General features: G+C 48.1%; 2 protein-coding genes across 2 annotated transcripts in view; both read right to left on the reverse strand.

Annotated features, from left to right (window-relative positions):
* Nucleotides 1–258, reverse strand: part of LOC138498473 (zinc finger protein 268-like) — a 77,219-nt gene extending 76,961 nt beyond the window's left edge. Inside the window, exon 1 of the mRNA XM_069622221.1 lies at nt 171–258. The gene's annotated coding sequence lies outside the window, so the exon portion shown is untranslated. The remainder of the gene's footprint in view (nt 1–170) is intronic.
* LOC138498495 (zinc finger protein 850-like) overlaps nt 1–24,756 on the reverse strand; it is a gene marked incomplete in the record, with an annotated part of 1,369,857 nt that overhangs the window by 652,193 nt on the left and 692,908 nt on the right.

Here is a 24,756-nt window from a genome sequence, read left to right on the forward strand (position 1 = left end):
GGTTCGAGTCCCCAGTAGGGATGACTTTGAAAACAAAGTATACGGTTTTTTTTTTTTAAAAAAAGGGGACATCGTGCTCTTTAGTTCCCGTGCGCTTACACCGCTGGATGTATTTCACATTTGATAACGTCATATTTGATATCCCAGGAAGACAAAAAAAGACCACATACCACGCTTTGGATCTCGGAGAGTAACTGCAGATTGGCTGAGATAAAGATCAGCATCAGCAAATCCAGGCCGCCAAACTAAAGAACAGACATGCGCAATGTAGAGATACGGATCCCGAGAGCATGCGCAGTACCGAGATACTGATCCTTAGAGCATGCGCCCTGCTGAGATACTGATCCTCTGAGCATACACACTGCCGAGATACTAATTCTCCGAGCATGCGCAGAGTTGAAACACGGATCCCAAGAGCATGTGCTGTGCTGATATACGGCTCCAAGGAACATGCGCATTAAAAGCATGCGGTGCAGGGCATGTGTACATCATGGAAAAAAACTGCGCATGCTCAAGTATCAAGACCTATGCAGAGGTGTAAACTTGCCGGGCGCTGAGAAAGCAAAAGCAAGTACTGGGCCCTGAGAGAGAATCACCAAAGTACAGGCAGGAAGAGGAACAAACTGCGCATGCTCAAGTATCAGATAGGAAACATGGGAGATGGGTAGACCTCTACTTCACTGACAAAGAGGAAGTAACAACTATAATATAAATAAAGTATGCCAGCGGAAAAATCAAGTTAAAGCGCTAAGGGACAGGGAGAGGGACACCCAAATTCGGAACCACAGATCAAACCATACCAAAAACAAAATAATTAGAAAACATGAATATTTTATTTGTATTTCATTATTTATTTAAAATATACATATTAAATCATGTTCGAGCTCATTGTCTAAATAGCAACATTTGATTAGAAGGTAGAATATAAGATCAAGCAAAGTGCTTGTCTAAAAATACGACTGATAATTCAGTCAGTACTGGTTTAGTGTAGCCAAAGCAATCTGAACATCATGCTGGTTGAAGGGGATCATCCGGCTGGTGGTCAGAGGCTATGGCCACATTAGGTAATGTAAGAACTACCACAACTACATGAGCAAGGCAATATTGGTTATTTCTGAAGTTGGAACTAAAAAAGGAGGTGGGTGCCGTACGTCAACTACTATACTGTCGTGACCTATTGTATACACTGGGTTTGACATGCAAAGAAACAGTAGTTTCGATGGTACAGAGCATCTAAGCTGTTTCACGATTGATGTCCATCTTCTTCAGGACGGTGCACTCCCATCAAAATGTATGCCACTGGAATTTGTAATGTGGAAAACTGCATTTATGAGGCAATGATGATTTGTGCAGGCTGAATCCATAATTTTGCCATTATCTCAACCTTTAAACTGGTTAGCTTTTCCCGAATATATATCCTGAGAAGTAAATGTAGACCAATAGAACCAGTTCTCTACCAAGTAGAACTGAGTAAGAATGAACAAGGCGAGAAAAGAATACATCTTGACATTGTGTTGCAGACAATAGATGGCGTTAGGGCGTCTTGAAAAAAGTGTCCTACCAGGACGGAATGGTATTCGGCATGGTGTAGTGGACACACCAGGAATTGAGTTATGTTAGTGTCTGAAACTACATCCCTACACGGATGTATATGGAGTTGTACAGTGTGCATCTGTACGGGGGGCTGTGCAGTGGATGTCTGTAAGGGGGTATGCAGTGGGCAGCTCTACATGGCGCTGTGCAGTGGGCATCTGTACGAGGGGCTGAGAGATGGGCATTTGCAGCACCCACCTGTGAGGTCCCCGGGAGGGCTGCATGGTGCCTGGGCCCGGCCAGGCTACTGCGCCAGCCTCTCCTGCTCCCGATCCTTTTTCTATGAATACTTTTTTGCACCTAGTCTCCCCATCATCCGCACCTGCCCTGGGAATACAACCTCAATGGCTCACTTTAGGCAGCCACCAGGGTCGGAATGGGGCATAAAACTGGCTCGGGAACCAATGAAAAAGTGGCACACAGATGCAAATGACAATTCATTCTTTTTGTGACAGGCTGTTTGAATAGTACCCAATCGGTGGGGGAGGGTGGGGGTGTTCAATGATTTAAAGGATATTCAGCAACACTGGTCAAAACTAGTAGTTGCATAAAAAAGCAACTCATCAAAGGGGCGCACTTTGACCAAAAAAACAGTCCCACACTACATTTAGCGTTTTTGCAAAGTTCTTCAGTCACAATGTAATGAAACCTGTTTGATTTGTATAGCAGTGATTTATTGGCATTGGGGTGGAATTACTTAACTGTGAGGTGTAGTTTGGAAGTGGCGTGCATGCCAAGCGTGGGGGGCGCATTGTAGTGTTTCGCCCTGGGCACCAAATGGACTAGTAACTGCTCTGGGTGGATGGGCTCCTTTTTGCCTCCCTGGAACCTCACATGATACATTTTTAAATGTGAAATATGTCTTATAAGGATTAATTGGGGTTCGTTTACTATAGGTGAGTGACCGGCGACTATTCATTCCTGTTTTATTGTTCTTCATAAACCTGCTGCCCTCTATGCTTGAGCGCTTTGAAACACTTGTGTTGTGTATAGGCGCTATATAAATAAAAATTACCATAACATTGTCATTCTTGACGTTCCTCAGCCACCCTGTGCTTCTCCGTTTTGTTCTTTTCCTCTTCTTGCACCTTCTTGCACAAAATCTGACAGCCTAACCTGTCATTTTTTCCTACCCATCAGAAAATCCTACCAAGAGCAGGCATTGGGCAACCCACCCAGGGGTAGGACAAAGTGACGGGGTAGGAAAATCTGACAGCCTAACCTGTCATTTTTTGCTACCCATCAGAAAATCCTACCGAGAGCAGGCATTGGGCAAACCACCCAGAGGTAGGAAAAAGTGACGGGGTAGGAAAATCTGACAGCCTAACCTGTCCTTTTTTGCTACCCATCATAAAATCATACCAAGAGCAGGCATTGGGCAACCCACCCAGGGGTAGGAAAATCTGACAGCCTGACCTGTCATTATTTGCTACCCATCAGAAAATCATACCGAGAGCAGGCATTGGGCAACCCACCCAGAGATAGGAAAAAGTGACGGGGTAGGAAAATCTGACAGCCTGACCTGTCATTTTTTCCTACCCGTCAAAAAATCCTACAGAGAGCAGGCATTGGGCAACCCACCCAGGGGTAGCAAAAAGTGACGGGGTAGAAAAATCTGACAGCCCGACCTGTCATTTTTTGCTACCCGTCAGAAAATCCTATCGAGAGCAGGCATTGGGCAACCCACCCAGGGGTAGGAAAAAGTGATCAGGTAGGAAAATCTGACAGCCCGAACTGTCCTTTTTTCCTACCCGTCAGAAAATCCTACCGAGACCAGGCATTGGGAAACCCACCCAGGGGTAGGAAAAAGTGACGAGGTAGGAACATCTGACAGCCTAACCTGTCATTTTTTGCTACCCATCAAAAAATCATACCGAGAGCAGGCATTGGGCAACCCACCCAGAGGTAGGAAAAAGTGACAGGATAGGAAAATCTGACAGCCTGACCTGTCATTTTTTCCTACCCCTCAGAAAATCCTACTGAGAGCAGGCATTGGGAAACCCACCCAGGGGTAGGAAAAAGTAACAGGGTACGAAAATCTCACAGCCTGACCTGTCATTTTTTCCTACCCGTCAAAAAATCCTACAGAGAGCAGGCATTGGGCAACCCACCCAGGGGTAGGAAAAACGTGACGGGGTAGGAAAATCTGACAGCCTGACCTGTCATTATTTCCTACCCGTCAAAAAATCCTACCGAGAGCATGCATTGGGCAACACACCCAGGGGTAGGAAAAAGTGACGTGGTAGGAAAATCTGACAGCCTGACCTGTCGTTTTTTCCTACCCGTCAGAAAATCATACCGAGAGCAGGCATTGGGCAAGCCCCCCAGGGGTAGGAAAAAGTGACGGGGTAGGAAAATCTGACAGCCTGACCTGTCATTTTTTCCTACCCATGAGAAAATCCTCCCGAGAGCAGGCATTTGCCCTTGTACCAGGAAAGTGGGGTAAGTGGTTATGGAAACAATTCCTCTTTTTTCAGTTTGATGACATACCCAAGTGGATTGAAACCTCTCCCGATGCAAACTCCTCACGGAGCTCGGTGGAGGTTTCCGAATGGCCAGCCAGCGTGTGTGCCGAGGGGGCAATGTTCAAGGCGCTTTAGGAAGTAGCAGCCTATAGAGAGATGGTGCTTAAAGAGTCGCGGACTGAGACCCTGTGAGTTCCCGGTGGTATGCTGTCACACCTGGGTGGGGTGCAAAGGGCCCTCTTACGGCAGCCCAAACATTGATGTGCTTTCTTCAAAGAGGCGTTTTATTTGCAGGTAATTTCTTAATGGGGCGGGCATGTTAATGGCAAAATGAGGAAAGCAGATTATTGTGTAAATATAGACTAGGGTGTGAGAAAATCACCCCTCCAACAAAAGGGCCCTGCCTCTCTGACTTTCGATCCTCGATCCCCGGCCCAGCCCAGATCCCCCATGAATGAGGGTCTTGTGGAACGCCAGGATCCCCCTCCCTTCTCCCTAGCATCAGCAGGCTTTGCCCTGCCTGCCTCATGTTACTGCTGGGGGAGATGGCTCATCCGGGCAGCACTGAGCCTTGACCACATCAAGCAAGATCTAAGGTGGGGGCACACCCTCACCCACTCCCTGGGCCGGTGTAAAATGGCTGAGGTGTGTAGACACTGCCCCAAGCGCCCCCTCCCCTGCCCCTATTGCTTTCCTCTGTACAAAGATGCCTCTGCTATTTCGGCAGCCCTGCTCCCACTATTTAACTATAAGTCATGACTGAGCATGCGCATGCACAGCACACTTTATTTTCTATTCATTTTTGCAGTTACATAGCGCTACAGGCTTCTGAGCGCTGCTCATTACCAACAGAGTATGGTGCTCATTTATCGACCTCAGCAGGTTAAATATCAAAGCTTTCTCTGAATACGGAACATGAGGGAAGAAACCTGGGCATGTACTGCAGTGGGGGCGGGGAGGGGGGGAACAGATGGATGCGAGCACGTGCGCATGTGTGAAGGAGCCCGGGGGGGGGCATGTCTGCATACAGACTGGTGCAGCAGAGGTCCACTAATGGCAGCGTTCTCTCTGGCCATCTTACGGTCACAGTAAAAAGAGCTTCATGGGGGGCCAGAGTGTCTGGGGGGGGGGACACAAACATCACAGAGGCAACATGCCCTGGTCTTTCTACAGCAGAATTCCAACCATGGAAGTGACATTGGAATAAGTTGCCATAAGTAAGCAAAATGGGAAACAAAAGCAGATGTAAGTTATTTAAGAACAAACTTACCTGGAAAGGCAGCAGCAGTACTACTCAGGGACTCTACACCTTTCACTGTTCAAGTCAGCAAACAAAGAGGGCTACTACTCCCCAAACCTGTGCATATAAGCATTTCCCGGCCTCCCACTATCCAGCCTTGCCTCTGGACAGCCCCTCACACGTTGCCCCAGTATTCAGCCAATGTCCTTCTGCCTCCTGCCATCCTCTTCACCCCAGCATGCCCTCCCTTTTATCACACTCTCCCATTTGCCAGGTGCCCCTTCCCCTTGGAGCTGCCTGTATATCTTCCTCCCAAGCCGGTGAATCTCCATGGCTGGTGGGGGGATCACCACTAGGTGTTAGGTGTGGGGGCCACCAAGAGGCCAATGTGGACAGGTCTGCATACAGACTGGTGCAGCAGAGGTCCACTGCACACTTTTAGTATTCATTTCTGCATTTACATAGCGCTACAGCCGTCTGCATTTTGGAGCTCGTAGTATTTATTATATGTCAAATTTAATATGGATCTCCAAGTTCCAGAGTGCAACACGCGGTTGGCTCAAATTATAGGATCGTCCTACCATTTCATACGCCATGAGGAGAAACTGTACGATTTGGTCACAGAACAAGTGTGTTGTCCAGTAATCAGGGTATCTGCAAAGAGAAAGATGTTTTTGGAGGGGACACCATTGTGTTACCTGACTGGCATACTTTTGTGTTCTTCGCTTGAGTTTGAGCCGGGATCATGACCTAATCCCGTTGAACGTTAAATAATGAACAATGTGCGCATAACTTTTAGTTTCCTCTCAAGGGCAAAATAGCTCTGGGAGCTAATGCACTCCCTACACACGATCAGCTAGCAACCACCTGGTCGTGCATTCACATCATGTCAGGGTGCACAATGCTCAACTCTTCTTAATTCATTCCATTTCATTACAACTGTTAGGATGCCCAGTGCCTGTCACAACAATTCTTAATTAACATCACGCTTCATTGCACCCAGAGTTTGCGTTCTATCTATGCTGTGCCCTATCTACTGGCGCTGAAATCGCTTGCACATCAGTCTCCTGCCTCTGTTTACTGCCCTAAATTCCTTCACCTTGTGCCTTAACCATTGGACAACCTACACCATTCACCACGAGGTGTTTGAGACATGCTTGACCTACGGTTCGGGAGGCGCTGTGCAATGTTTTATGTGCTTCCTTATGTGGGTACCCCACCAAATGCATTCTGGTATCTGTGGTCCGGAGCTAACTATCGCAGTAAACAGACGTTGGGTCAGTGCTGTTCTGTGCTGTGCCAGGATTGGTGGAGGCTATGCTGGGGTACACATATAAATATTAAAAAAATCAGGATGAGAGATCCTACAAGCAGTTGTGTGGTTCAGAACATGTAAATTTATTTCAAACACACACGTTTTTTTGGAACAAATTTTCAATTATTTTACAGAACTTTCGATAAGCACGAAATTCAGTTGACACCGGACAGATTGTGATTATAAACAGTGGAAATACAGGATAGATATCAACCTCTATAGTGTAGAGGTAAGAATCCACACAAGGGCACAGTCACATATGATAGTAGGATGAACCTACAGTTGAAGCAAGGTGCACCCGGGACTGCAAGTAGTCCAGGGTATGACTAACACAGAGTGGACACAACAAAATCTACAGAACATACACAAAGGGGAGTTTTTGCAGTTGTGTCACAGGGGATCGACACAGGTGTGTTTTGGCCACGTGGGGCTGGATTGGAGCCTGTCTGGGTTTTGGCCTTCATCAGGATTGTCACCAGTTGTGGTGCTTGTCCATAAAATCTGTGTGTGAGATAAAGGCTTGTCAGGATCTCGGGGTGTAGTTCAATGATTTAAGAATTAATAAATAATGGCTCAGTGGTGCCACGATGATGCATCAAATGAGTGTATCAATGCACAGCTTACCTGCTGCTGCATTAGCAGTTGGATGCTGTGTTTGGACAATCCTCAATAGTGTTTGGATTGTGGGTGCGAAATGCACTCCAGGTGAGCCATGGATTCCTGATGGCTGGGTTTGTCTCAGGATCCTGTGGGCTGGAAGAGGGCCTGGATGGGTCCCAAATCTAAGATAAAAGCACGGACCATAAGGTGTCAGTGCTGTACAACAAGTTGGTGACTCCTTGTGTGATGGTTCCAGTTTTTAAATGGGAGGAACCACGAGGGGTTAGTCTTGTCCATCGAACAAGCGGACCCAGTGGTGGGTGCTTGTGATGGTCAATGGCGGAATCGCTAGACGTGGTGTACGTGGAGCGACATCTGGCTGGATTGGAAGTGTTCGTAGTGGCACAGCACGTGGGAACCACCCTGTTGGGTAGTCTCAACAGGGCGAGGGATGAGTGTTTGCCCGTGGAGAGTGCGGTGCCGTTGTGCCATTTATGCTGTGAGGCGACTAGCGCCAAAATGTTAGAGCAGTTGTCAGAGAGTGGGCTAGGTGATGGAGTATGGCCCATAAACTATTTTATTTTACACGCGATGGAGTAAGGCCCATAAAATCTATACAGAAGTGTTTACATACACCGTGCGTGTCTACAAAGGTGGATGAGTTACTTTTGACACAACTGCCAGTATCAAAGATTAGCGTGCAAGGTCAAACTAGACGGTAAGCGTGCTGCCATGGGAAAAGAGAAAAACGTGTGAGCACAAGTCCATAGTCTAAAACTTACCGTGGATCGGATGGTACAAACGTTACCATGGAGTCCACAGCCTGGAATGGTAGCTGTGATGAGCAAACCCTGTAGGAATGGCCGGCCAATGGGGTCCCAAAGGCGTGTCCCTCGTCCAATCCCCGTGCTTATGCAGGCATAGACAAGAGGCACAGGAGATGATTAAATAAGAGAGTTAGAGTGTTGTGGCCTTAAAGGACGACAGGACGCTGCAGTGGGCTTTAACTGTCTTTATTACAAGACAAACAGCTGGGCATAAACTTGGTATGCTGCAACGGGGGAACTACTCACAGTTCAGTTCAGGGCCCTACCAGTTGCATCACTGGTGGCAAGATGTGCACAAAGATGGCACACTGCAAGCTTCCAGGACTCCCATGTGGCCTCATATGGCTTTGGAGTTATGCCCTGGAAGCTGGTGTCAATAGGCTCTTCAGGGCCTCAGTTCCGATGGCTCCTCATCAGGAGCAGTGCTCTCAGTCGACCTCCTGGTCTGGCGCTTCGCCAACTCTGGCGGGAACATCGTCTCGCGGAGCATGGGCTCACAAGATCTCGTCAAGTCCAGATCTCGCGAGACCACGCTCCCGCGATCACGTGACGTTCCCACACACCTCCTTTACTGGGAAAAAGGATGGATGGTCATTCCATGACAAAGTCTGCAAACTTGCTGGGTCTCCTTCTCTCTCTCTGTGGTCTACTCCGATCTGGACATGGGGCAGGACTGCGGGAACGCTCTTGAAGGGGTGCAGGTGATTTGGGTTCTCCTTGGCCTGCTCTTCGCTGTGACTCCCTGAGTGGGGTTGAAGAGTTGGGGCTAGAGAACTCGCTGCCGTGGTGTGACTCTGAGTTATCTCTTTCTGAGAGGTGAGAGTTTTCAGATGTCTCCTGGTGGTCTTGATCTTCTCCGGCTTCCCAGTGTGGCTGTTCAAGGGATCCTTTCCTGCGGTACATGGCCACCCTTTCTAGATTCCATTTCCTTCCGTTGCTGGTGCAAATGTGGTTTGACCCTTTCTCCAGGACTTCTATGGGACTGCTGTATCTGGAGCCAGTCGAAGTGTCTTTGTGGGGAAGGCGTATCTTTACTAGGTCGCCTTTGTTAACTACTGTGTGGCGAGCGGCTCGACGCAAGTCCCCTTGAGTCTTCATGGCTTCTTTGTTACGCTGCATGCGGAAAGCTACGTCTTCCATGTCCTTTTCTTCGTAGGCCCTCACTGGTGGAGCCACGGTGGTACCAGCGTGGATGCTGCCCTTCTCCCCCTTAGCAGATGGAATGGCGAAACACCCGTGACGGCGTTGTGGGTGATACGGTGGGCTGCTACAGCTTCCTTGACTGTCTTGTACGGGTTTAGGCCTAAGGCATGCGCCAGTTGCAGCGCCCCTTTGATGAAGCGGTTTGCCCGTTCAACCAGGCCATTGGCCTGTGGGTGGTAAAGACTTGCTCTCCGCTGTCGAATGTTGTTGAGTTTGAGGAATTTCTCCATTTCTCGAGAGACCAGCAGGACTCCGTTGTCCGTGATGAGTTCTTCTGGTAGGCCTTCCCGCTGGAATACGGCGGTGAGTGCTTCGATGACTGTGCTTGTGGTGATGTCTGCGGTGAAGTCAACCTCAGCCCATTTGGAGAAATAGTCGACCATGACTATCCCGTATTTGTGTTGTGGGGGCATGTTGTCCAAAGGCCCAATGAAATCCAAACCTAGTTTGCACCACACCCCCTTGGGGACTTCGGTGGGCAGCATGGGAGCTTGCCTCACGGCTAGGCGCTTGTCACTGTTGGTGCACTCATGGCACCTTTCGACCATTTGTCATATGTCCTGGTCCATGCCCGGCCACCAGTAGGCGTTGCGTATCCTGCGTCTGGTCATGTTGCACCCCAGATGGCCTGCGTGTGCTCTGCACAGTATCACTTTGCGGATTCCGCTGGGCGGGATGACTTGATCGCCTCTGAGAATGAGACCGTTCATGGTGGTGATTTCCTCGTTCACCTTCCAGTAAGGAGGAAGGCCTTCGGGGATCGCTCTCTCGTCGGGCCACCCTTCGCGAACCCAGACACCTACGCGCCGTAGGCCGTCATCCTACTCGAATTCCTCCTGCCAGTGGTGCTCACTCAGGTCCATGTACTCGCCGTTCCTCAAGTCACTGATGGAGGCTACGACACACTCATCTTCCAAGAATGTGGTACCAGGGGCATTTTGGTCCAGGAGCCTGGACATGCAGTCCGCTTGTGCATCTTTCCAACCCGCAATGTGCACTATCTCGTATGTATATTCTTGAAGCTTTGCGGCTATCCTGGCCAGCCTCGGGGTGGCGGTCTTGGTACCGCCCGGGCTCAGCATGTGAATGAGGGGTTTGTGGTCGGTGACCAACCAGAATCTCGTGCCCCAAACTTAAAATCTGAAGTATTTGACGGCCCAGGCACATGCCAACATTTCTTTCTCAACGGTGGAGTAATTCTTCTCCGATGATGATAACGCTTTTGATGCAAACGCCACAATGTTTTCATTGTCTCCCTTTTTCTGGGTCAAGGTGGCCCCCAGGCCGTATGCACTGGCGTCTGTGGTAATGCAGGTGCCCCATTCAGGGTTCAACGGTTTCAGGCATGGCACGTGTAGAATTGTCCTTTTGATTTCACTGAACGCTTCGTTTTGCTCTGGTCCCCAGGAGTAGGCTGCCCCCTTCTTCAGAAGCTCCCTCATGGGGGACGTGGTCTCGGAGAACCTCGGGACGAATTTAGCATAGTACTCGGCTAGGCCCAGGAATGAGCGTAGTTCCTCTCTGGACATCGAGCCGGGGCTTCTGTTATGGCTTCCATGAGGTTCTTCTTGGGGCTGACGCCTTCACTTGAGATTCAGTACCCAAGGTATTCTACCTTGCTCACTCCAAAGATGCATTTTTCGTGGCGTAGATGAATGCCCGCCTCTTGAGGTTTGCTCAGGACTGCCCTGAGAGCTTTGTCATGGGTCTCGTTGTCTTTTGCATACATGAGAATATCGTCTTGAAAGAAAGAAACATTTGTGAGTCCTTTAAGTAGAGAGTTCATCATCCTCTGGAATGCGGATGCTGCCGACGACAACCCAAATGGCATGCGGGTATATTGAAAGGTGTCGAAAGGGGTGATGAACTCTGTCAGAGGGCGGGAGGATTTGTGTAGGGGAATCTGGTGATAGGCGTCACGCATGTCCAGCTTCAAGAAGATTGCCGCCTCTTTCATCATGAGGACAATCTCGTTGATGCTGGGGAGAGGAAAGCTATTCGTGACTACCTCTAGATTCAGGCTTCTCAGGTCGATGCATATTCTGAGGTCGTTGCTGGATTTCTTTTTGACCAACACCACTGGACTCAGCCACTGTGAAGACTCCACAGTCTCGATGGTGCCTTCTTCGACCATCTTCCCGAGGTGGGCATCCAATGCGGGTCTCGCCGTGGCAGGTACTGCCCTGACTGTGTTTCACCGGGACCGCGTTGGGTTTCAGGCGAATCTTGTGGACAAAGTTTCTCACTTTCCCTGGGTTCTCGGAAAACAGGCTCGGGAAAATCTCCTTATAATTTTGCGCTGCTCCTGAGGAGACCATGAGTACCTGTTCCGGAGTGCTGGGATCTAGTTTTATGCTGAGTTTGTGTTGATTGTCCCATCCCAGCACGGCTGGGCCTTTGGGTGAGAAGTACACTTTGGTAGTGGTAGACCTCCCTTTGAAGTCGATCCGGGCTCTGATGTAGCCTAGTAGGTCGACAGTTGCACCTCCGAACACCGTCAGTTTTTGCCTGGTCGTTCTGATCTCTACTTGTGCTTGTCCCATCATCTCCTTATACGTATTGATGGGCAGGATAGTGAGGTCAGATCCCGAATCTGCCATGACACGTGTTTCCATTCCGTCCACTTTAATGGTGCAGTGGGGCTTTTCCCTCCTGGCATGGGGGATGTTGACCATGACGACCATGGGTCTGTCCTGTAGTTCGTCATCATCGCTCGAAGCGCTGTCGCCATCGACGTGGGAAACTGTTTTCTCCCGCCATGTACATGCCAGAGCCACATGACCAATGCGTCCGCACTTGGAGCACTCCTTATTCCTGGCGGGGCAGTCGTGATCATTCGCCATGTGCTTGGTGCTGGCGCATCTATAACATTTCGGCACCTCCTTTTGTCTGGGGCCTTTGTCTCTTGGGCTGTCGCGGGACTGCTTGTCTCTGCGCCCTCTCCATTGTAGCGCCGCAAGTTCGGGCACGGGCAGGTGACTTCCCACCTCTTTGCGTCTGCTGGAGGTTTCTTCCTCTGCCCTGGCAATTTGGATGGCCTTGTCAAGGGTTTCCTCCTTTTCTTGGATGAACTTGTCCTGGACTTTCCTAGAGTTAGTGTGAACGACGAGCATGTCGCAGATAACTTGTTCTGCATTTTCGCCAAAGGCGCAAAGAGAAGCCAGCTCCCTCATCCTGGTGACGTAGTCGTGCACGGGTTCGCTCCCTTCCTGTTTGCGGGTGTAGAACCTCAGCCTGTGCAGTACCACGTTCTCCTTATTCGTGAACCTCTTCACAACGCGACGAGTCGCTTCCTTGTAGACATTGTCGTCATCGTCGTCGTCGGCCGCAGGTATTGCTTTCAAGCTGGCAAAAATGTGCTGACCTTCAACCCCCAATGCATTTAGTAGCATCGCCCTCTTCCTGACGGGGGCATATCGCGTGCCGCCCACCGCTTCCAGATAGGTGGAGAAAAGGGGCTCCCATTGCATCCATGGAATCGCTGGGGTTCCTGGCGAAGGGAGAAACGCAGGGGCGGTGTGGCGCCTTGCATGTTGGGCCCGTGGGTCTTTTGATATCCTCGTCGCCAATTATGTTGTGGCCTTAAAGGACGACAGGACGCTGCAGTGGGCTTTAACTGTCTTTATTACAAGACAAACAGGTGGGCATAAACTTGGTACGCTGCAACGGGGGAACTACTCATAGTTCAGTTCAGGGCCCTACCAGTTGCATCACTGGGGGCAAGGTGTGCCCAAAGATGGCACGCTGCAAGCTTCCAGGGCTCCCATGTGGCCTCCTATGGCTTTGGAGTTATGCCCTGGAAGCTGGTGTCATTAGGCTCTTCAGGGCCTCAGTTCCGATGGCTCCTCATCAGGAGCAGCGCTCTCAGTCGACCTCCTGGTCTGGCGCTTCGCCAACTCTGGCGGGAACGTTGTCTCGCGGAGTGCGAGCTCACGAGATCTCGTCAAGTCCAGATCTCGCGAGACCACGCTCCCGCGATCACGTGACTTTCCCACATAGAGTCATTACAAAGGCATGTGGTTTAGTCGTAAAATGAGTGGAGCTAATTGTTCAAGAACGTACATCCTCATGACGGTGGTTTGTACACAGTCGTCTGAGTTTATTGGACATGATAGCCAGCCATCAAAATGGATGCATATCACCTCTGTGGCTAAATAAAAAGACACTCAATTTTCAAAAAACTTCGGGCTGTGTGTAATGACCAAGGGTAAAAAGTTTGCAAATTGTATTTTGCAATGTGCATGCATTAGTTTAGTGGTGTCCTCAAGCGGTGACACATAATCAACCTCGATGGGGCACTATCTGTTGGGTGATGTTTGTACCGTGTAGTTACCCCATAGATGATGGATGTAAATAGATGCACGGTAAGTTGACCTCATGGCAATATGCTGGGGTGACCTAGGTGAGTGGGCATTGCAGTGAGTGAGCTGCGGTGGGTCAGTGTTGTGCTGGGGGTGGTTGAGGTGCTGGCTTGATCTGGGGCATGTTGGGTGCCAGGTCTAAGCTAGAGTGGGAGGGTGGAGTGCTTGGAGGCACTAGGGTTTGTGGAGGAGGTCCTACAGTGACCTGGTTTGGGTGCAGCGCTGTGGTGAGTGGGCTGCTGGGCTGTGCTAATGTGGGTGCAAAGAACCTCATTACATGTTTGGTGTTCATTCAGTGGCCCCTATTCTTCGTTACCATTACCGCCACTTGGTCCCATGAGTGCACCATGGGATTACAAGTGGTGGTAATGTGGTGTAATTCCCCATGCGTGTAGTGCACAGGGCTCCATGGAGATTTGTGGTGGATTTACCACCGGCTGATATGTTGCTGAAGGTAAATCCTCCACTTTATATCCAAATGTATAATTCAGTGGTTTGTGAAAAATGGCGGTAATTCTGCTACTGCCCAAAAAGGTGGCAGTAATGGAATTACCACTTTTGGCAGTGCCAATGAACTTGTAATGAGGCCCTTAAAGTGTGCTGCTTTTAGCTCAGTTGGATGTGTGTTGTGCTCGATCAAGCTATGGGATGCTTGTGTGTGCTATGGGATGCTTATGTGAGCTATGGGATGCGTGTGTGAGCTAGGGGATGCATGTGTGAGCTATATGATGCTTGTGTGAGCTAGGGGATGCTTGTGTGAGCTATATGATGCTTGTGTGAGCTATATGATGCTTGTGTGAGCTATGGGATGCGTGTGTGACCTAGGGGATGCGTGTGTGAGCTAGGGGATGCGTGTGTGAGCTAGGGGTTGCTTGTGTGAGCTACGGGATGCTTGTGTGAGCTATATGATGCTTGTGTGAGCTATGGGATGCTTGTGTGAGCTATGGGATACTTGTGTGAGCTATGGGATACTTGTGTGAGCTATGGGATGCGTGTGTGAGCTTTATGATGCTTGTGTGAGCTATATGATGCTTGTTTGTTTGTTTGTTTGTTTGTTTATTTGGTATAGCTCAAAACCAAACCCGAAGGGGTAGCTGGGCGCAGACAATACAAGGATACTTGAGAACTTGGTTACCGGAAAAATACAGTTATACAGTTCACATTACTAACAAAGTTGCATGTACAAGAAAATGCAAAACTACAGTTCAAGCTGGTTAACCAGATATCAGTTCATGTAGTTGCAGTCATCTAGGGTCTCTAGAGCAGGTGGCAATGGGACGGTCAAGCTAAGTGTCATTGGAACGTATCCAGGTGAGGGCTTTCCGCCTGAAGCTAAGATAAGGTTGGTCCATTCTGAGATCCAGAGGGAGTTTGTTCCAAGTTTGCGCAGCTATGACCGGAAAACTGGAGCCGCCAGCTGTACTTTTTTTTATATCTAGGCACCACTAAGGTATAGGCGTTAGTCATTCTAGTAGGACGGTTTGAAGTTCTCTTGTTGAATCTGTTTACCAGGTAAGGGGGAGCTATATTTGTAAGACATTTGGAGGTGAGGGAGAGTGTTTTGAGGGCAATCCTGTCTTTGGTTTTTAGCCAGTGGATATTTTTCCTAGAGGTGGAGATATGAGCACTATTAGGAATATTTAAAGATACTCTAATAGCATTGTTTTGGAGAGTTTGGAGTTTATCAAGGATATGTTTGTTAGATCCTGCATATAGAGCATTACAGTAATCCAACTTGGATATGATGAGTGCATTAGCTAATGTAATGCAACTAGTCTCAGTTAGAAATGGTCTACATGCTCGGATCAATTTGCAAGTATATGCAGTGGAAGATGCTAGTGAGTTTGTTTCTTGAAGGTGAGCGCTGAGTCGAGATAGACCCCGAGGGTTTTGACTGCAGGCATCACTTTGATGACATTATTGTCGATGTTGAATGATGCATAGTTTGGGTCAAGTTTTTTGATGGCCAGCTCTGAGCCAAGGTTCAGTAACTCAGTCTTGTCGTCATTCAGGCAGAGGCCGGGAGATGTGTAAAGAATGTAATGTGCCTCGCGGCGGTCGCGCGCGCTCTTGAGCTTGTATGGAATGAGAGTCGCGTGACCGCAGCGAGGAACGGCAGTTGAGGGAGATGAAAGGCGGCCTGAAGAAAGAGGGGCGACTGGCGAGCTCCGTGTTAAAATAAACAACTAAATGTTTATTCAGTGTGGCCTCCCTTCTTCAAGTGGTGACGAGGGGGCACACGGAGCTTGCCGAGGAGCCTAGCGACGTTCCTTTGAAGCGGAACGTGCTATTTATAGCTGGAAACAGGAGGAAGCCGGTGGAGAGGTGGGGGCCTGAAGAGCAGCTGTCTCCGCAGTGCCTCGGAGCGTGGCGCTGCAGGGGGACGTTCTCCCCACTCTCACGTGAACGGCCACACAAGGAAAGGCTGTTGTCCTGCTGGGTGCTGCCTAATCCCCCTCTCATTGGACACGAAGGTGAGGAGCAGGGAGAGGGGGGGTTGGGGGCACAGACAGGGAGGAGGTGCAAGGAAGGAAATTCTGAGTAGATGAAAAACACCATAAGAGGGGTGTGTTCAGAACAGGACATTAAAGATACAGCAGAGGTGAAACCCAGTGGCTGGTAGTGTGCACAGGAAGACTTCCTCCCAGAGGACAGTAAAGTAACGGCACAGTCTTAATTATATGGTGTGTCGAAGTAAGACTGTAATATTGTGAACAGATACTATTCATATATAAGAATCGCCTAAAGGGACAGCACAGGAGACTGGCAGAAAGTATTGGAGATAAAAGTAAAGTAACACCAAGGGCGAAAATTGGAAAGTAAGCCACTAAGTACAAGAAAATGGCTGCGGCAAGTATGGCACCTCCGCCACTGTTCCTGTCAGAACCTGGTGCTCCACCTATAAGGTGGGATAGGTGGAAGAAGCTTTTTGTGACGTACCTGATTGCCATTGGAGGGGATAAGTTTGCAGCAGCAAGAAAGGAGGCAATCCTGCTGCACAATTTGGGAACCGAAGGCAGAAGTGTTTATGATGGATTACCGGATCCTCCACAAGAAGGCCAGGGAGAGATGGACCAGTATTCTATAGCAGAAAAGAAGTTGGAGGTCCATTTTGAGGCCAAGAAAAATATAACATTTGAGAGACACAAGTTCTTCCAAAGAATACAAGATCCACAAGAGCCGGTGGAAAACTTCATTGCAGCGTTGAGGTCTCTTAGTCATACGTGCGAATTTGGGCCGCTCACAGACTCTCTTATGAGGGACCAATTAGTCCGTTGCACAAATAACATAAAGATACAAGAGAGGTTACTATCAAAGGATGCATCACTGGAGTTGGCCATAGACATGGCAAGGAGTATGGAACAGACCCATAAATATATGACCACTATGAAGGGAGACAAGTCAAAGGGAGAAGTGGCTGCTGTAAAGGGATTTCGCAAGACTGGCTTCAACAAAGGAATCAAATGCTACAAGTGCGGTAGTAACCGTCATATTTCCACAAGCATGTTTTGTCCAGCCAGGAACATCTCGTGTTTAAAATGCAAAAAGAAAGGGCATTTCGCGAGAGTGTGTAGGGAATCAGGGACAGTGCAGAGCATTGAAGCAGGAGGAAGAATGTCGGAACAAGGTGAAGATTTAGAAGTGGGAAGGAGCAACCAAACAAAACATGTATTGGAAGTAACAGAAGTATCAAGCAAAGGAGGTGCACCCACCGATGTATTCATGGTTGATGGAAGAGTGGTGACAATGAAGGTGGACAGTTGCTCACCGTGGACATTAATGTCCAAGGCGACATTCTTGAGTTGCATGCAAGGAGACGTGACAAAATTAAAGGAGCATAATATTGAGCCGTATGCATATGGAAATGTTAAAATTGGAATTATAGGGATGTTCCGAGCTTCCATCAAGTATAAAGGGAGGAGCTGTGAAGCAGAGATATACGTTACTCAAGAAGGTTCTTCACTTCTGGGATGGGAAGAACAGTGGAAATTGGGAATTAGGATACAGGCGAATGCGGAGAGACCAGTTGATGTGGCTGAATTGAAGGATAAATGGGAAAAAGAGTATCCCATGGTGTTTCAGGAGGAACTGGGATTGTTGAAAGGTTTTAAACATGAAATTCAATTAAAGGCAGGGGCCAGTCCGAGGGTGCACAAGGTGAGACCAGTACCTCACGGATTGAATGAGAAACTCAAAGAAGAAGTGGAGTCGTTACTCCAAAGAGGAATAATAGAGAAGAGTGAAAGCTCGGAATGGCTATCGCCGGTAGTAGTAGCAGCTAAGGCCAATGGAGACATTAGGTTATGCGTGGATTTGAGAGATCTGAACAGAAATATACTAGTGGATAGACATCCCTTACCAATAATAGGTGATCAGCTATCAGTACTGAGCAATGCCAAAGTGTTTTCAGTTATTGATCTTTCACAAACTTATCATCAGATCCCGTTGAAGGAGGATTGTCAACACCTGACAGCATTTATCACGGTGTTTGGTCCATTTAGATACTGTAGGATGCCATTTGGGCTGGCGTCCGCAGCAGCCGTGTTCCAAAGGGTCATGGAGACGGTGTTGAGTGGAGTGAAAAACATTATTGTGTTCCAGGACGATGTGTTGATATATGCTAGTTCTACTGAAGAACATGATGAAGTGTTGAGACAAGTGTTAAGCAGATTGGGTGAGGCAGGGTTGACGGTGAAGAGGAGCAAGTGTAAGATTGCGGTACATAGGGTGGAGTATCTGGGACATGAGATAGATGAGCAAGGGGTGAGGCCAAAAAAGAACTTGGTGGAAGCAGTAAGGTGCGCACCTGTACCCAAAGACAAAGAGCAGGTGAAATCATTTCTCGGTTTGGCCGAATATTATCATAGATTTGTGAAGGATTTTGCCAAGGTATCAGTGCCTCTCAGAATATTGCTAAAAAAAGGAGTGAGGTTTGAATGGTCTAAGGAATGTGATGTGGCTTTTGAGTGTATTAAGCAAGCAGTGGGAGAGGCGCCATCCATAGGTAGATTTGAACCCAAGGACAAAACGGTATTGGTAGTGGATGCGAGCATGTTAGGACTGGGTGCGACGTTAGTGCAGTACAATAAGGACAATACTGAGAGAGTGATAGCATTTGCGTCTAGGACGCTAAGAGGGGCAGAGAGCAAATATTCTGTCATTGAAAGAGAAACTTTGGCAATGTTTTGGGCAGTAAATCATTTTAAGTTCTTCTTGTGGGGAAGAGGATTTGTGGTCAGGTCGGACCACAAACCACTGGTTCAGATGTTTGAGAGTGGCAGGTGGGCCACGGGTTCTCCAAGAATAAGCAGGTGGGGTCTGGGACTCCAAAACTTTAACTTTGAAGTGAGCTATTTACCAGGGAAGCGGAATGTTGTGGCAGACTGCCTTTCCAGACTGCCTCTTAAGGGTGAACCTATAGGGGACAGAGTGACAGAGGAGGAGTTAGTGGTAGCAGAGGTAAAAAGTGCGGTCAGCAAGGAGGAATGGGCGAATGAAGAGGACTCTGATAATGACCTCAAGTTAGTCAAAGGTTGGACGGTTACGGGGTGGCCAGAAAGGAAAAATTTGGATGGTAAATTCAATACTTGGTGGGAAGTAAAAAATGAGTTAAACTTATGTGAGGATAGGTTAAGGAGGGGGAGGTGCATTGTTCCTCCTCATTCCCTGAGGTCAGTACTAGTTGAACTGGCTCATCAGGGGCATCCTGGAGAAGCGGCTATAAAAAGGAAATTGAGGCAGAATTATTGGTGGCCGGTAATTGACAGGTGTGCAGAAAGGTGTGTCAAGGATTGTATAGTTTGCCAAACGAGTGACAAATGCAGAGTGGTGAGAGAGGCTCCAATAGTTCCAAATGTGGTACCGGACCAGCCGTGGAGTAAGTTAGCAGTGGACATAATGGGTCCGGTGGCAGGTCTGGGAGATGGTTTAAAGTTTGTATTTGTTGTAGTGGATTTCCATTCCAAATGGTTTGAGTGGGAGGCTGTAAGGGAGGTCACGCAAGGGAGTTAATTGGATTCTTAGAAAAAGTATTTCTTAAGGAAGGAGTCCCGGTGGAAATTGTGTCAGATAATGGGGTACAATTTGTGTCTGGGGCAATGAAAAAGTTTCTTGCAGGATACAGTATAAAACACACAAGGACGGCTCTGTATAATCCTAAAGCAAATGGACTTGTTGAAAGAGTTAACAGGTACATAAAGGGGGGCCTGCAGATGGCCATCATTTCGAGGCAACCATGGAGGGAAGTATTAAGGATGCTGACATGGAATTATGTCACTACGCCTCATTCGGTGACGGGAGTATCCCCATTTGTTTCAATGAAGGGAAGGGAGCCTGGGACAAGGCTTTGTCCAGGATGGCTAGGAATGGCTAAAGTGGTTAATGTGGACCGAAATCAGATTATGAAACTTATTGCATTGAGTCAAGAAAGAAATAAGGAACTGTTTGATGACAGGATGAGAGTGAAGGAACGTGATTGGAAGGTGGGAGAAAAGGTGTATGTCAAAAATCCTAGACTAGTAAACAAGTGTGTGGAAAGTAGATTTCTGGGTCCTAAGAAAATATGTGCAGTAAAAAGTAATGTGGTAGTTCTGGAAGGTGGGGAAGTTTGGTCGAAAGGAAGATTGGCGAAGGCGGGTGATGAGAAAAGGAGTGAAGATGAGGAGCAGTTGAGGAAGGTGGAGAGGAATAACATTAAATTTAATGAAAAGGTGAGAGGAGAGGTGACGGATGAGAACAGGGAAAAGACAGGTGGGAAGGTCAGAGAAGATGATAGTCAAAGGTCAAAAGTCGAAGAGGATTCTTTACATAGAGCCAGGTCTAAGCCGGTGTGGATGAGGGATTATGAGACTTGACATTATAGTGTTCAGGTCGTGTTTAAAGTGTCTACAATGTAAATGTACACGGAGGATACTAGGTCATGTGGAAGTTGTACAAGTCTGTCGATTTTCTGTTATATTCTAGTCAAACAAATTTTCTGATTAATTTTAACTATAGTTGTTAAGTTTTACATTACAGTTATAAGTATTACATGATGTATATTTGCTCTGTTTGAGGGGGAAGATGTGTAAAGAATGTAATGTGCCTCGCGGCGGTCGCGCGCGCTCTCGAGCTTGTATGGAATGAGAGTCGGCAGTTGAGGGAGATGAAAGGCGGCCTGAAGAAAGAGGGGCGACTGGCGAGCTCCGTGTTAAAATAAACAACTAAATGTTTATTCAGTGTGGCCTCCCTTCTTCAAGATGCCATCCATGCCTGAATGAGGAGATATATCTTATTTACTAAAGCCGTGTCTTCCAAGAAGTTGCCCGAAAGGGGGATAAGGATCTGAGTGTCATCTGCGTAATTAGTGTAGATGATACCCAGTCTGTCCAACTTGTCAAACAAAGGCTTAGTAAAGATGTTGTACATCGTTGGAGCTACACATGATCCTTGAAGGACACCGCATGAAACTTGTGTGGGATCAGCGGCTGCTAAGGGGGAGAAGACTCTCATTGTCCGGTTTGCAAGGAAGGATTGTACCCAGGTTATGGCATCACTTGAAAAATGAGCGGCAGAGCTGAGGTGATTGCATAAGACTGCCTGATCTACCAAGTCGAAAGCCGCGGATAGGTCAAGGAGGAGTTGCATAGCTGATTTGCCATTGTCCTTCAACTCGTCAATTTGGGTCTTGAGGTCAATCAGGGCTGTTTCAGTACCATGAAGGGGACGGAAGCCAGATTGCCGTGAGCCTAGTAGATTGTTAGTTTCTAAGTAGTCCTGAATTTGCAGGTACGCTACTCTGTCAATAATTTTAAGCAGAAATGGGACAGTGGTGATAGGTCTGTAATTTGTCGGTATTGCGGGGTCAAGTGTTTGTTTTTTTAGCAAGGGAAGCACCCAAGATTGTTTGAGGTTATTGGGCACTAGGTTAGACTTAAAGGATGCATTGATGAGTTTAGAGGTGAAGGGGGCTAGGTCTCTAGCTGCATCTTTCATAATTTGGACAGGGCAATTCTCTCCTTTGCAGTTGGAGGGCTTTAGAGATAGTATGATTTGTTCTGTCTCCAATATAGATATTTGTCTGAAGCTAAATGGGTGAGGGGTGTTAGGCTGGTTTGGAAGGAGCTGTGGCTGAGGTGTAGGCTCCGTTGGCAGGAGCAGGGAAGCTTTTTTATTGGCAATTTTGGTTTGGAGCAAGCTAATTTTGCCCACCAGGGCATTTTGTATATTAGTGCACCAGAGCTTATTTTTAGGAATGTTATCAGTCGGGGGTATGGGTGATTCAATTTCACGGAGGACGGAGAATAGCTCCTTGGTATCTGATTTGGCCTTAGATATTCTATCATTAAAGGTATTTCTTTTAGTGCTTATGATTTCCTTTTTATACTGTTTGGCGAGAGTGGCTAATTTAATTTTGTTCTCCTCAGTGGGTGAGTGTTGCCAATTTGACTGCAGCTTTCTTTTTTGAATTCTAAGGTCTTTCAAGTGTGGTGTGAACCAGTTGTTTAGGTGACAAAGTTGTTTGCTTTTGCATATTTTGGTAGGGGCAATCAAGTCAAGTGTCTTGATCATCGTGCCGTTATAGGCTTCCACAAGCAACGTGGGGTCTGTGATGTTATCTAGATTGTCGAGAGTAGGGAGGAGGTGGGGTAGGAGTTGTTCTGCTGTGATGTCTTTTTTACTTCTGGTAGGGAGTGGCGGGGCCATAAGTATAGGTTTGGGTTGGATAAGGTCAAGTGAGGCATTGAATACAATTAAATAATGGTCAGTCCAGGATTGTGGCATTATGTTGGTAATGCTAATGCTACAATTCCGATCAGCAACCCAGTCTAGGGTCCTGCCTTTGGCATGAGTAGGGGAGGAGACTTTTTGTGTTAGGGCGTAGTCATTCAGAAGTGAGGCAATAGATAGGGCGTGTTTGTCATTACAGTCATCAAAGCCCAGGTTAGTCTCCCAGTAATACAATTTGAGCGTGGTCTTTAGTATTATTAGTTAGGATACTTGTTAGGTCGTCTTCAAAGGTTCCTAGTGGTCCGGGTGGTCTGTAGATGACATACATGGTGAGGGTGCGGTTACAAGAAAGGTGAAGTTTAGCAGTAAGGAGTTCACATGATGGAAATAGCAGGGTAGTAGCTAATCTGATAGGTAAGGTAGATTTATGGATGATAGCTAGGCCACCTCCTTTGGTGTTGGGTCTATCGACTCTTAGTAGTTCGTAGCCATCATGTATAGCTAGCATGATGGCAGGGCCAGCGGCCTCATGGAGCCATTTTTTCGGTTATGACTAGTAGGTCTATGCAAGGTGTAAAGTTTGGTATTGGGTGATTTTCATTATGGTCGTGGGCAGGGAGGAGTTGATGATAGGCAAGTCCAAGTTCGGGCTATAAGTGTAGACTGGTGCTGCGTGCGAAGGCGTGTAACTATATAAGTTATAGCACTTCGGTAGCAGGGAAATCTAAGCAATCTATTAAGAGACCGTATAATGGTAGTTGGGTAATCTAGGCAAGTACAAATGGGCTGGGACCTAGGTAGGCAGGCGACTGGCCAGTACAAGTGGTGGCAGACTAGGCAGGTACAGATGAGCTAACTAGGGCAGTGTATCACCTAAATGCGAGAGTCACAGTGCAGCCAAAAACACATTGGGGTACATAAAGTAACTAGGGCAGTGTTTTACCTATTGACGACCATAAGGCATAGCACAAATCAGAGGCACAACACAAATCAAGTGTGGTCTATTGGTGACCATAAGGCACAACACAAATCAGAAGGCACAAGTCAGGTGAGGTCTATTGGCGACCATAAGGTGCAACACAAATCAGAAGGCACAAATCAAGTGTGGTCTATTGGCGACCATAAGGCACAACACAAATCAGAGGCACAAATAAAGTGTGGTCTATTGGCGACCATAAGGCACAACACAAATCAGAAGGCACAAATCAAGTGTGGTCTAATGGCGACCATAAGGCACAACACAAATCAGGTGTGGTCTATTGGCGACCATAGGTGCAGCACATGATACAGTGTGGCAGGGTCTGAGTCCAGAATAGAACATAGGCTGGATTGGGTAGCGCCTGGGTTCGGGTAGGACACTTAAGCCAATGGAGCCGTAAGGCAGCTGCTAAGTTCCAGGTCGTGCATAAGCTGCAAAGTTGAATGTGACATGTGCGAGGACGGTAGCAGGGTGCCAGAGCGCAGATCTAAAGGAACAAGCTGGCAGGTTAGAATGCTAAGGTGCAATTGACTGTCGTGGAGAAAACAATCATGTTACTAAAGATCTAGAGTGCAGCTGGGAGAGGCATCTGGCCTACCTTATATTTGGCACAGCACACGGGCCTCAATTCTATCGCCTGCTACTTCTGTGGTGGGTGGGAGGAGCTCCTACTCCTCCCTGGTACACCCGGAGATTCTTCCGGGTGTGAGGGCTCCAGCACAGCAGTTCAGTGTCAGTCGGTGATGTAAGTTGGGTGTAGCGCTCACATGCACCAAACAGGCGAATAAACAGGCCTTTTCAGTGAGGGCCTTCTCGGGTGGTGGGCCGGCTTCCGCCTGCCGGTGGGGGCTTCTGGGCAAAAAGCTTGGCGTTGCTTGGCAACTGGCACATCAGCCTCGTTTTCGTGCCGATCAGCCTGCTAATAGCTGGCGGCCATCTTAGAGGCAGGTGCACGGGGGAACAAAGGCTTGCCAGCTGATCCAGTGCTTCGCCTGGATGCGGGGAGCACCGGGGCTCGTTTTTGATGCTGGCCGAGAGATGCTGCAGTTAGGGATCCGTGATGGGGCATCTGCTTCAGTGTGCAAGCAGGGTGATCCTCGTTCCTCGTGTTGGTTTGTGTGCATGAGAGTGCGGCTGGAGCTGTTCCTGGTATGATGTGCTGGGGAGGAGCTCCTGCCCGCTCCCGGTCTCCGGATGATCTGTGTGAGCTATATGATGCTTGTGTGAGCTATGGGATGCTTGTGTGAGCTATGGGATGCGTGTGTGAGCTATGGGATGAGTGTGTGAGATATGGGATGTGTGTGTGAGCTATGGGAGGCTTGTGTGAGCTAGGGGATGCTTCTGTGAGCTATATGATGTTTGTAAGCTATGGGATGCTTGCGTGAGCTAGGGTTTTCTTGGTTGATGCAGTGGGCGGGCATCAAGAAGATGCAATCTAGGGTGGTGCGTGACGTCTTGAGATGA

This window comes from Ambystoma mexicanum, chromosome 5q (genome assembly GCF_040938575.1).
Source record: "Ambystoma mexicanum isolate Mex_15411 chromosome 5q, UKY_AmexF1_1, whole genome shotgun sequence".
Lineage (NCBI taxonomy): Eukaryota > Metazoa > Chordata > Amphibia > Caudata > Ambystomatidae > Ambystoma > Ambystoma mexicanum.